This window comes from Macaca thibetana, chromosome 10, assembly GCF_024542745.1.
Source record: "Macaca thibetana thibetana isolate TM-01 chromosome 10, ASM2454274v1, whole genome shotgun sequence".
Classification (NCBI taxonomy): domain Eukaryota; kingdom Metazoa; phylum Chordata; class Mammalia; order Primates; family Cercopithecidae; genus Macaca; species Macaca thibetana.
The window spans coordinates 32593897-32605963 of record NC_065587.1 but is presented as its reverse complement, the minus strand read 5'-3'; the positions used below and the strand labels follow the sequence as shown (position 1 = coordinate 32605963).

Genomic DNA, 12067 nt, shown 5'->3' with positions numbered 1-12067 from the left:
AGCTTGATGATGTTGGATCTTGCAATGACTTTTTTTGGTATGACAATAAAAGAAAAAAATGAATTGGACAGCATCAGAGGTCACAAAAGAGAGAAAAGGCAACCCATAGAATGAGAGAAAATACAGGCATATCTCGTTTTATTATACTTTGCTTTACTGTGTTTTGCAGATATTGCATTTGTGTTGTTGTTTTGTTTTGAGACAGCATTTCGCTCTTGTTGCCCAGGCTGGAGTGCAATGGCACGATCTCAGCTCACTGCCACCTCTGCCTCCCAGGTTCAAGAGATTCTCCTGCCTCAGCCTCCCGAGTAGTTGGGCTTACAGGCGCCCACCACCATGCCCAACTAATTTTTGTATTTTTAGTACAGACTGGGTTTCACCATGTTGGCCAGGCTGGTCTCAAACTCCTGACCTCAGGTGATCCGCCTGCCTCGGCCTCCCAAAGTGCTGAGATTACAGGCGTTTTTTTCGTTTCGTGGAGAAAAAAATATCAAAGGTTTGCGGCAATCTTCCATCAAGCAAGTCTATTGGTATCATTTGTCCGATAGCATATGCTCACTTCCTGTCTCTGTCACACTTTGGTAATTCTTGTGATATTTCAAACTTTTTCATTATTATATTAGCTATGCTGCTCTGTGATCAGTGATCTTTCATGTTTTTACAGTAATTGTTTTGTGGTACCATGAACCACACACATATAAGATAGTGGACTTAATAAATGTGTGTGTTCTAACTGCTGCACTTACTGGCCATGCCCTAGTCCCTCTTCCTCTCCTCGGGCCTCCTTATTCCCTGAGACACAACAATATTGAAATAAGGCCATTTAACAACCTTACCAACCTTCCTTGCTAAAGGAAAGTGAAAGTGAAAAGAAGAATCCCACGTCTCTCACTTTAAGTCAAAAGTTAGAAATGATTTGGCTTGGTGAGGAAGGCCTATCAAAAGCCGAGACAGACTGAAGGTTAGGTCTCTTGCACCAGTTAGCCAAGTTGTGAATGCAAAGGAAAAGTTATTTAACGAAATTAAAAGTGTTATTTCAGTGAACACATTAATGATAAGAAAACAAACAGCCTTATTGCTGATATGGAGAAAGCTGTAGTGGCCTGGATAGAAGATCAAAGCAGCCAGAACAATCCATTAAACCAGAGCCTAATCCACAGCAAGGCCCTAACTCTCTGCAATTCTATGAAGCCTGAGAGAGGTGAAGAAGTTGCAGAAGAAGTCTGAAGCTAGCAGAGGTTGATTCATGAGGTTTAATAAAAGAAGCCATCTCTATAGCATAAAACTGCAAAGTGAAGCAGCAAGTTCTGATACAGAAGCTGTGCCAAGTTCTCCAGAAGACCTAGCTAAGATCATTGATGAACACATTTTCAATGGAGAAGAAACAACCTCCCACTGGAAAAAGATGCCATTTAGGACTCAAGTGAGAGAGAAGTCAATGCCTGGCTTCAAAGCTTCAGAAGACAGGCTAACTCTCTTGTTAGGGGATAATGCAGCTGGTAACTGGAAGCCAAAAATCCCAAGGCCCTTAAGAATTATGCTAAATCTCCTCTGCCTGTGCTCTATGAATGGAACAACAAGAGTCGTGATGATAGTACACCTGTTTACAGCACGGTTCACTGAATATTTAAAACTCACTGTTCAGATCTACTTCTTAGAAAAAAAAATATTCCTTTAAAAAGATTACTGCTCATTGATAATGCACCTGGTCACCTAAGAGCTCTGAGGGAGATATACAAGGAGAGAGATGAAAGCTGCTTTCATGCCTGCTAACATACCAATTCTGCAATCCATGGATCAAAGAGTAGTTTCAACTTTCAAGTCTTAAGAAATACATTTTTAAAGGCTACAGCTGCCATAAATAGTGTCTCCTTTGATGGATCTAGGCAAAGTAAATTGATAACCTCCTGGAAAGGATTCACCATTTAGATGCAACTAAGAACATTCGTGATTCAAGGGAGGAGGTCAAAATATCAATATTAACAGGAATTTGGAAGAAGTGTTTTCCAAACCTCATGAATGACTTTGTGAGGTTCAGGACTTCAGTGGAGGAAGTCATTGCAGAGGTGGTAGGAACAGCAAGATAATTAGAAGTGGAGACTGAAGATGGGACTGAACTGTTGCAATCTCAGGATCAAACTTGAACAGATGAGGAGTTGCTTCTCACGGATGAGCAAAGAAAGTGGTTTCTTCCAATAGAATCTACTCCCAGGGAAGACGCTGTGAACATTGTTGAAATGACCACAGGAATTTAGAATAGTACATAAACTTAGCTGATAAAGCACCAGAATTTGACAGGACTGACTCCAATTCTGAAAGAAGTCGACTGTGGGTAAAATGTTAGCAAACAGCATTGCACACTACAGAGGAATTTTTCATTAAAGGAAGAGTCAGTCCTGCGGAAACTTCATTAATGTATTTTTAAATTATTTTTTATTTATTTACTTATTTATTTTTTGAGATGGAGTCTCGCTCTGTTGCCAGGCTGGAGTGCAGTGGTGCGATCTTGGCTCACTACAACCTCCACCTCCCAGGTTCAAGTGATTCTCCTGCCTCAGCCTCCCAAGTAGCTGGGACTACAAGCGCCTGCCACCACGCCCAGCTAATTTTTTTTTTATTTTTAGTAGAGACAGGGTTTCACCATACTGGCCAGAATGGTCTCAATCTCTTGACCTCGTGATCTGCCTGCCTCAGCCTCCCAAAGTGCTGGGATTATAGGCGTTAGCCACCGCACCCGGCCTGATGTCTTATTTTAAGAAATTGCCACAGCCACTCTGGTCTTCAGCAACCACTACTGTGATCAATCAGCAGCCACTGGCATCAAGGCAAGACCCTCCACCAGTAAAAAGATTACAACTCACAGCTGGGAGCAGTGGCTCACGCCTGTAATCCCAGCACTTTGGGAGGCCGAGGCCGGCAGATCACTTGAGGTCAGGAGTTCGAGACCAGCCTGGCCAACATGGTGAAACCCAGTCTCTACTAAAAATACAAAAATTAGCTGGGAATGGTGGCACATGCCTGTAATCCCAGTTACTCGGAAGGCTGAGGCAGGAGGATCCCTTAAACTGGTGGACAGAAGTTGCAGAGAGCCAAGATCGCACCACTGCACTCCAGCCTGGGCAACAGAGAGAGACCCCCGTCTTAAAAAAAAAAAAAAAAAAAAAAAAAAAGATTACAACTCAGTGAAGGCTAATAATGGTAAGCAATTTTTAGGAATAAATAGATTATTTATTTATTTATTTTGAGACAGAGTCTCTCTCTGTCACCCAGGCTGACATGCAGTCCTCAGACTCCTGGGCTCAAGCTATCCTCCCATCTCAGCCTCCTTGAGTAGGTGAGACTAAAGGCATGCACCACCACCCCCAGCATTTTTTTTTTTTGAGATAAGGTCTCACTGTATTGTCTCCCATGCTGCTCTTGAACTCTTAGGCTCAAGCAATCTTCCCACCTTGCCCTCTGAAAGTGCTGGGATTAGAGGTATGTGCCATCACGCCTGGCCAGAAATTATTACTTTTTTATTTTTATTTATTTATTTTTGAGATGGAGTCTCGCTCTGTCGTCCAGGCTAGAGTGCAGTGGTGCAATATCAGCTTACTGCAACCTCCACCTCCCAGGTTCTTGCCATTCTCCCACCTCAGCCTCCCAAGTAGCTGGGACTACAGGTGCCCGCCACCACACCCGGCTAATTTTTTGGTTTCGTATTTTTAGTAGAGACGGGGTTTCACCGTGTTAGCCAGGATGGTCTTGATCTCCCGACCTCATGATCCACCCGCCTTAGCCTCTCAAAGTGCTGGGATTACAGGCATGAGTCACTGTGCCTGGCCAAATTATTTCTTAATTAAGGTAATCCATTTTTTTAGACATAATGCTATTTTGCGCTTAATAGATTACAGCATAGTATAAACATAACTTTTATACACACTGGGAAACCAAAAAATTCATGTGACTCACTATTGTAATATTCTTTTTATTGTCGTAGTTTGAAACTGAACCCAAAATATCTTCAAGGTATGCCTGTATATGGAAATAATATATCCGACAAGGGGTTAATATCCAGAATATATAAAGAATGCCTACAACTCAACAACAAAAACCACAAATACTCCAATTAAAAAATGACCTGTGTGGGATGGTTCACACCTGTAATCCCAGCGCTTTGGGAAGCTGAGATGGGATGATCACGTGAGACCAGGAGTTTAAGATCAGCCTGGACAATATGGCAAGACCCTGTCTCTACAAAGAAAAAATGCTTTTAATTAGCTGGGTGTGGTGATGCATGCCTATAGTCCTAGCTACTTGGGAGGCTAAGGTGGGAGGATAGCTTGAGTCCAGGAGTTCGAAGTTACAGTCTCTTAAAAAAAAAAAAAGACTACTATTAGAAAGGAAACAACACAAATAGCAAGTGTTAGCAAGAATGTGAAAAAATTAGAACACTGTGCACTACTGAGAATGTAAAATAGTGCAACCACTATAGAAAAGGGATGGCAGTTCCTCAAAAAATTTAAAAATGAATAATGATACGACCCAGTCAATTACTTGTGGGTAGAGAATCAAAAGGATTAAAAACAGGTTCTCAAAAACACATCTGTACACTCGTGTTAATAGCGGAATTACTCACAGATTTAGCTTTTTACCTCAAAAAAAGCTAAATCTAGCTGAGCTACACAGCTAGAAAAAAAGAGTTAATCTGACTATCCAGTTAGTTAGCCAGCCAAGCTACGCAACAACTCATATTATTACAATATTATCATCAATCAGCAAAACTGGTTTTTAACCACAATTTGAGAAATAAGGCTGCTGTTGCTAAAAGACAGTCTTTAATGATGTCATGTTACACCCAAGCAATAATTAAGATGATTTCTTGAATTCACGAAAAGGAACAACCAAATTTGATGCAATTTTTTTTTGGTTTTTTTTGAGATGGAGTTTCGCTTTTGGGGCCCACGCTGGAGTGCAATGGGGCGATCTAGGCTCACTGCAACCTCTGCCTCCCGGGTTCAAGCGATTCTCCTCCTTCAGCGTCCCAAGTAGCTGGGATTATAGGCATACACCAACATGTCCAGCAAATTTTTGTATTTTTAGTAGAGACGGGGTTTCACCTCGTTGGCCAGGCTGGTCTCAAACTCCTGACCTCAGGTGATCCACCTGCCTTGTGCTACCAAAGTGCTGGGATGACAGGTGCAAGCCATTGCACCTAGCCACAATTTGATGCAATTTATATCCAAAACACATGATCAGTAAGATAAAGGTTTGCTGCCTTAAAACAGTTCTAAAGTTAGCTATAACTATATTATAAACTTAAGTTTAAACTATATAAATTTATAAAACAACTGCTTTTGGACATAATTTAGGTGTGATGTAGTTTTGCTGTCTAGTTAAAATGGTAAATGTTAAACCCTCACTGTCTTCAGGCACTAACAGCTTATGGTAAACGACTTCTAATGAGACTGAACTAAGATGGGAGCTCAAATCCACAAAAAGAAATAAAGAGCACTGGATATGATAAATGTTGGTTAGTATAAAGATTTCTCTTAATTTCATTAAATAATATCATATAAAACCATAATAAAACTATAGGTTATTGGGTTTATAACATATATAGATGCATCTTATTTTCTCTCTTTTCATATATTTTATATATTCATATATATGAAAGATAAAAATAGCGCAACAGAGGGACAACGAAATGAAGCTATGCTGGAGTGAAATTTCTGCATTTTAATAGAAGTTAATAATCTGAAATCATTTGTAGTAAGTTAGGATGCATTTTATAAACCCTACAGCAACCACTACACACACACACACACACACAAAATAGCAAAAAGAAAAATTCAGAAGAATTAAAATGGTATGCTACATTTTAACAAGAAAGGCACATGGTAAGCAGCTGTGCACATGTTCCTGCAGCAGCCTATATACACCTTGCCAGAAGTAGGGTTTTTCAAAACAATCAAGAAAACTAACAAATCTTATTTATTTATTTTTAGAGACAGGGTCTCATTCTGTTACCTAGGCTGGAGTGCAACAGCACGATCCCAGCTTACTGTAGCCTTGACCTCCTAGGCTCAGGTGATCCTCCAGCCTCAGACTTCTGAGTAGCTGGAACCACAGACGCATACTACCACACTGGCTAGTTTTTTTTTTTTTTTTTTAATTTGTAGAGATGGGGTCTCCCTATGTTGCCCAGGCTGGTCTTGAACTTCTGGTCTCAAGTAATCCTGTCACCTCAGCCTCCCAAAGTGCTGGGATTACAGGCATGAGCCACAAGGCTCAACCCAAACCTTGGTTAATGATCAAGAAAAAAAGAGAAGACACAAATTATCAAAATTAAGAATGAAAGAGGACATCACTGCCAACCCCAAAGAAATTAAAAGGAGGGAATATTATGAACAATTTTATGTCAACATACTAGAAGACTTAGATAACCTGGATAAATTCCTAGAAAGACACAAATTACCAAAACTGACACAAGAAAACAGAAAATCTGAACAGATTCACAGCAAGTAAGGAAGGTGAATTTGAAATTTAAAATCTTCCCACAAAGAAAACCCCAGGACCAGAAGGCTTTCACTGTTGAATTCTATCAAATACTCAAAGAAGACAGAAATAAGTCCTTCACAGACTCTTTCAGAATATAGAGGAAGAAGGACTTCATTCTCTAAGGCCAACATTTGCCTAATTACAAAGTCACAAAAGGACATCACAAGAAAAGAAAACTACAGACCAATGATAAAAATAACAGAAAACCCTTAGAATATTAGTGAACAAAATCCAACATTAAAAAAAACCACCATACACCATGACCAAAAGAGATTTACCACAGGAGTGCAAGGTTGGCTTAATATCCAATAATTAATTTATGTAATACACCACACGAATAAAGGACACAAACCATGTGATCATCTCATTAGACACAGAAAATAGAAGGGAACTTCTCCAACTTGATAAAGGATTTATCTACCCCAAATCCACAGCCAACATCATATTTAATTGTAAAAGGCTAAAAACTCCCCCCCTAAGGTCAGAAATAATTCAACAATGTCTGTTCTTGTCACTTCTGTTTAATACTCTACTGGGTATTCTAGCCAATGCAATGTTGAAACCAACAGAATCTGGATTAGAAAAGAAGATGTAAAACTGTCTATTCACAGATAACATGATACAGTATGTAGAAAATGCCAAGGAATCCACTAAAAACTACAAGAATAAGTTTAATAAGTATATGGGATACAGAAAAATATACAAAACTTATTTTATTTCTATATACTAGTAAGAAACAATCCAAAAATACAACTAAGAAAACAAGTCTGATCAAAAAATAATAAAATACTTGGGAATAAATTTAACAAAGAAGTACAGGATTTGCTCACTGAATATGCGAAACATCACTGAAAGAAATTAAAGATCTAAATAAACAGAGACATTAAATGACTAGAAGATTTAATACCGTCAAGATAGCAGTTCTTACCAAATTGATAAATTCAATGTAATCTCTATCAAAGCCCCAGAAGGATTTTTGTAGGAATTCACAAACTAAACCCAAAACTGAAGTGGCAATTCAAGGGATCTCGTTTCAAAGAGTTTAAAAAACTATTTTGAAAAATGCTAAGTTGGAGTACCAACACTATCTGACTTCAAACTTACCATAAAGCTACAACTATCAAGTAATCAGTACAAGAATGGACACAGATCTGGGCTGGGCGCAGTGTCTCACACCTGTAATCCCAACCTTTTGGGAGGCTGAGGCAGGTGGATCACCTGAGGTCAGGAGTTCGAGACCAGCCTGGCCAATATGGTGAAACCCCATCTCTACTAAGCATACAAAAAATTAGCCAGGCATGGTGGCAGGCACCTGTAATCCCAGCTACTCGGGAGGCTGAGGCAGGAGAATCACTTGAACCCAGGAGGCAGAGGGTGCAGTGAGCCAAGATTGCACCCCTGCACTCCAGGCTGGGCAAGAAGAACAAGACTCTGTCTCAAAAAAAAAAAAAAGAATTAAAACTACAAAACCATAGGCTAAGCCTCTTAGCTATGACTCCAAAAGCATGATCCATTAAAGAAAAAAAGAATAGGTAAGCTGGACTTCATCAAAATTAGTAAGTTTTGCCCTTCAAAACATATCCTATGGTTTGAATGGTTTTTGTTCTCTCCAAAATGCATGCTGAAACTTAATCCCCAAGTGTTGGGAGATGGAGCCTTTTGGGAGGCAAGCCCCCAGGTTCTTATAAAAGAGCTTGATGGAGGGAGTTAGGTTTCTTTTCGCCCTTCTGTCACAGTGTTCCTCCCCTCCAGAGGATGCAGCAACAGGGGCCATCTTGGAAGTAGAGAGGGAGCCCTTAACAGACACACTATCTGGTAGCACCTTAATCTTGGATTTCCCAGCATCCGGAACTATGAGAAATAAATTTATATTCTTTATAGATTTCCCAGCGTCAGGCACTTCATTATAGCAGCACAAACAGACTAAGACAAGATGTCATTAGGAGAATAAAAAGACAAGGTACAGACTGGGAGAAAATATATGTAAATTACATAGCTGATAAATGTATATTCAGAATATATAAAGAACTCTTATAATTCAATAACAAGACAGATAACCCAATTAAGAACTGGGTGGCCGGGCGCGGTGGCTCAAGCCTGTAATCCCAGCACTTTGGGAGGCCGAGACGGGCGGATCACGAGGTCAGGAGATCGAGACCATCCTGGCTGACACGGTGAAACCCCATCTCTACTAAAAAAATACGAAAACGGGCAAGGTTGCGGGCGCCTGTAGTCCCAGCTACTCGGAAGGCTGAGACAGGAGAATGGCGTAAACCCAGGAGGCGGAGCTTGCAGTGAGCTGAGATCCAGCCACTGCACTCCAGCCTGGGCGACAGAGTGAGACTCTGTCTCAAAAAAAAAAAAAAAAAAAAGAACTGGGCAAAAGATTTAAATAGACACTTCTCAGAAAATATATATAAATGGTTAATAATCATATTTAAAAATAAAAGATATTTAATATAATTAGGCATTAGAGAAATACAAATTAAAACTACAAAATGCTAGTACACAACCACTGGAATTACTATAATAAAAAAGATAATATCAAGTGTTGGCATGGATGTGTGAAGAAACTGGCATTCTCATACATTGTTGATGGGTATATAAAATGAAACAGTCACTTTTGAAAACAGTTGGGCAGTTTCTTTTTTTTTTTTTTTTTTGAGACGGAGTCTCGCTCTGTCCCCCTGGCTGGAGTGCAGTGGCGCGATCTCGGCTCACTGCAAGCTCCGCCTCCCGGGTTCCTGCCATTCTCCTGCCTCAGCCTCCCAAGTAGCTGGGACTACAGGCATCTGCCACCGCGCCCGGCTAATTTTTTGTATTTTTAGTAGAGACGGGGTTTCACCGTGGTCTCGATCTCCTGACCTTGTGATCTGCCCGCCTCAGCCTCCCAAAGTGCTGGGATTACAGGCGTGAGCCACCGCGCCCGGCTGGGCAGTTTCTTAAAAAGCTAAACAGGGCCGGGTGCAGTGGCTCACGCCTGTAATTCTAGCACTTTGGGAGGCCAACGCGGGCAGATCACGAGGTCAGGAGATCAAGACCATCCTGGCCAACATGGTGAAACCCCATCTCTACTAAAAATACAAAAATTAGCTGGGTGTGGCAGCACATACCTGTAGTCCCGACTACTCAGGAGGCTGAGGCATTATTACTTGAACCTGGCAGGTGGAGGCTGCAGTGAGCCAAGATAGCACCACTGCACTCCAGCCTGGGCAACAGAGCAAGACTCCTTCTCAAAAAAAAAGAAAAGAAAAGAAAAGAAAAAAGCTAAACAGGCCGGTAGTGGTGGCTCATGCCTGTAATCCCAGCACTTTGGGAGGCCAAGGGGGTAGATCACGAGGTCAGGAGTTCAAGACCAGCGTGGCCGAGATGGTGAAACCCTGTCTCTACTGAAAACACAAAAATTAGCCAGGTGCAATGGCAGGTGCCTGTAATCCTAGCTACTCGGGAGGCTGAGGCACTTGAGAATCACTTGAACCCGGGCAGCAGAGGTTACAGTGAGCCAAGATCACGCCACTGTACTCCAGCCTGGGTGGGTGATAGAGTGAGACTCCATCTCAAAAAAAAAAAAAAAAAAAAACTAAACAAATTTATCATATGATACAGCAATTCTACTCCATCCAAGGGAAATGAAAATATATGTCCACATGCACACATATGTTTATTGCAGCACTATTTATAATAGCAAAGACATGGAACTAACCCAAATGCCCATCAGTGATAGACTGGAAAATGTGGTACATATACACCATGGAATACTATGCAGCCACAAAAAGGAATGAAATCATGTCCTTTGCAGGGACATGGATGAAGCTGGAAGCCATCATCCTCAGCAAACTAACACAGGAACAGAAAACCAAACACCGCATATTCTCACTCATAAGTGGGAGCTGAACAAGAGAACATGGACACAGTGAGGGGAATAACACACACCAGGCCTGTCAGGGGAGTGGGGGGCGAGGAGAGGGAGAGCATCAGGACAAAGTTAATGTATGCAGGGCTTAAAACCTAGATGATGGGTTGATAGGGGATGCAAACCACCGTGACACATGCATACCTATGTAATAAACCTGCACGTTCTACACATGTATCCTGGAACTTAAAGTAAAATTAAAAAAAAAAAAAAAAAGGCCAGGCGCAGTGGCTCACGCTTGTAATCCCAGCACTTTGGGAGGCCGAGATGGGTGGATCACGAGGTCAGGAGATTGAGACCATCCTGGCTAACACGGTGAAACCCTGTCTCTACTAAAAAATACAAAAAAAAAAAAACTAGCCAGGCGAGGTGGCGGGCACCTGTAATCCCAGCTACTCGGGAGGCTGAGGCAGGAGAATGGCGTGAACCCGGGAGGCGGAGCTTGCAGTGAGCTGAGATCTGGCCACTGCACTCCAGCCCGGGTGACAGAGCGAGACTCCGTCTCAAAAAAAAAAAAAAAAGAAAAGAAAGAAAGAAATTGCAGAACAATAACAACAAAGAAAATATGTCCACACAAAGATTTGTCAGTGAATGTTCATAGCAGCAATATTCTTAATAGCTAAAAACTGGAAACAATCCAAATGTCCATCAACTAGTGAATGGGAAAACAAAATGTGGCGTATCCATATAATGAAACACTATTAGACAATAAAAAGGAATGCACTACTGATACATGTTACAACATGGATGAACCTCAAAAACACTATGCTAGGTAAAGGAAGCCAGATGTAAAAGACTACATATTGTATGATTCCATTTATTTGAATTATCTACAAAAAAATCCGTGGAGGAAGAAAGCAGATGAGTTGCTGCCTAGGGCCAGGAGTAGGAGTGGGAGTGGGAATGGTTCTTTTTTTTTTTTTTTTTTGAGACGGAGTCTCACTCTGTCACCCAGGCTGGAGTGCGGTGGCCAGATCTCTGCTCACTGCAAGCTCCGCCTCCCGGGTTCACGCCATTCTCCTGCCTCAGCCTCCCGAGTAGCTGGGACTACAGGCGCCCACCACCTCGCCCGGCTAGTTTTTTGTATTTTTTTTAGTAGAGACGGGGTTTCACCGTGTTAGCCAGGATGGTCTTGATCTCCTGACCTCGTGATCCGCCCGTCTCGGCCTCCCAAAGTGCTGGGATTACAGGCTTGAGCCACCGCGCCCAGCCGTGGGAATGGTTCTAAACAGGCAAGAGGAAACTTTCTGGGGTGGTAGACATGTTCCAAAACTATATTGTAGTGATGATTCCACAACTCTATGAATTTAAAAATCACTTAGAAAGAGTGAATGTTATGGTATGTAAATTATACTTGAAAAAAGAAGACAAAGAAAGATAAAAAAAAAAAATCTGGACCAAAAATTCTTGGTGGTACACTGCCAGGATGGGGGTACCTTTTAGTGTCAAGCAGCCTTAGATCACAGAGGAAATTTCCTCTAGCTTGAAAACTTGTCAAGCTGTCCTTAGCCTGGTTTAAATGAACATGTGTTTATGAGGCACAAAATATTCAGCATCACAAAAAGGACCAAAAAAGGACCAACCTTCTTTGGGAACCACTTCAGGTCAGACTTA

General features: G+C 41.4%; 1 protein-coding gene across 3 annotated transcripts in view; it reads right to left on the bottom strand.

The window, feature by feature from the left end:
* The window catches only part of CLTCL1 (clathrin heavy chain like 1), a 114533-nt gene that overhangs the window by 82479 nt on the left and 19987 nt on the right, over window positions 1-12067 (bottom strand). The gene's annotated exons all lie outside the window — the stretch shown is intronic.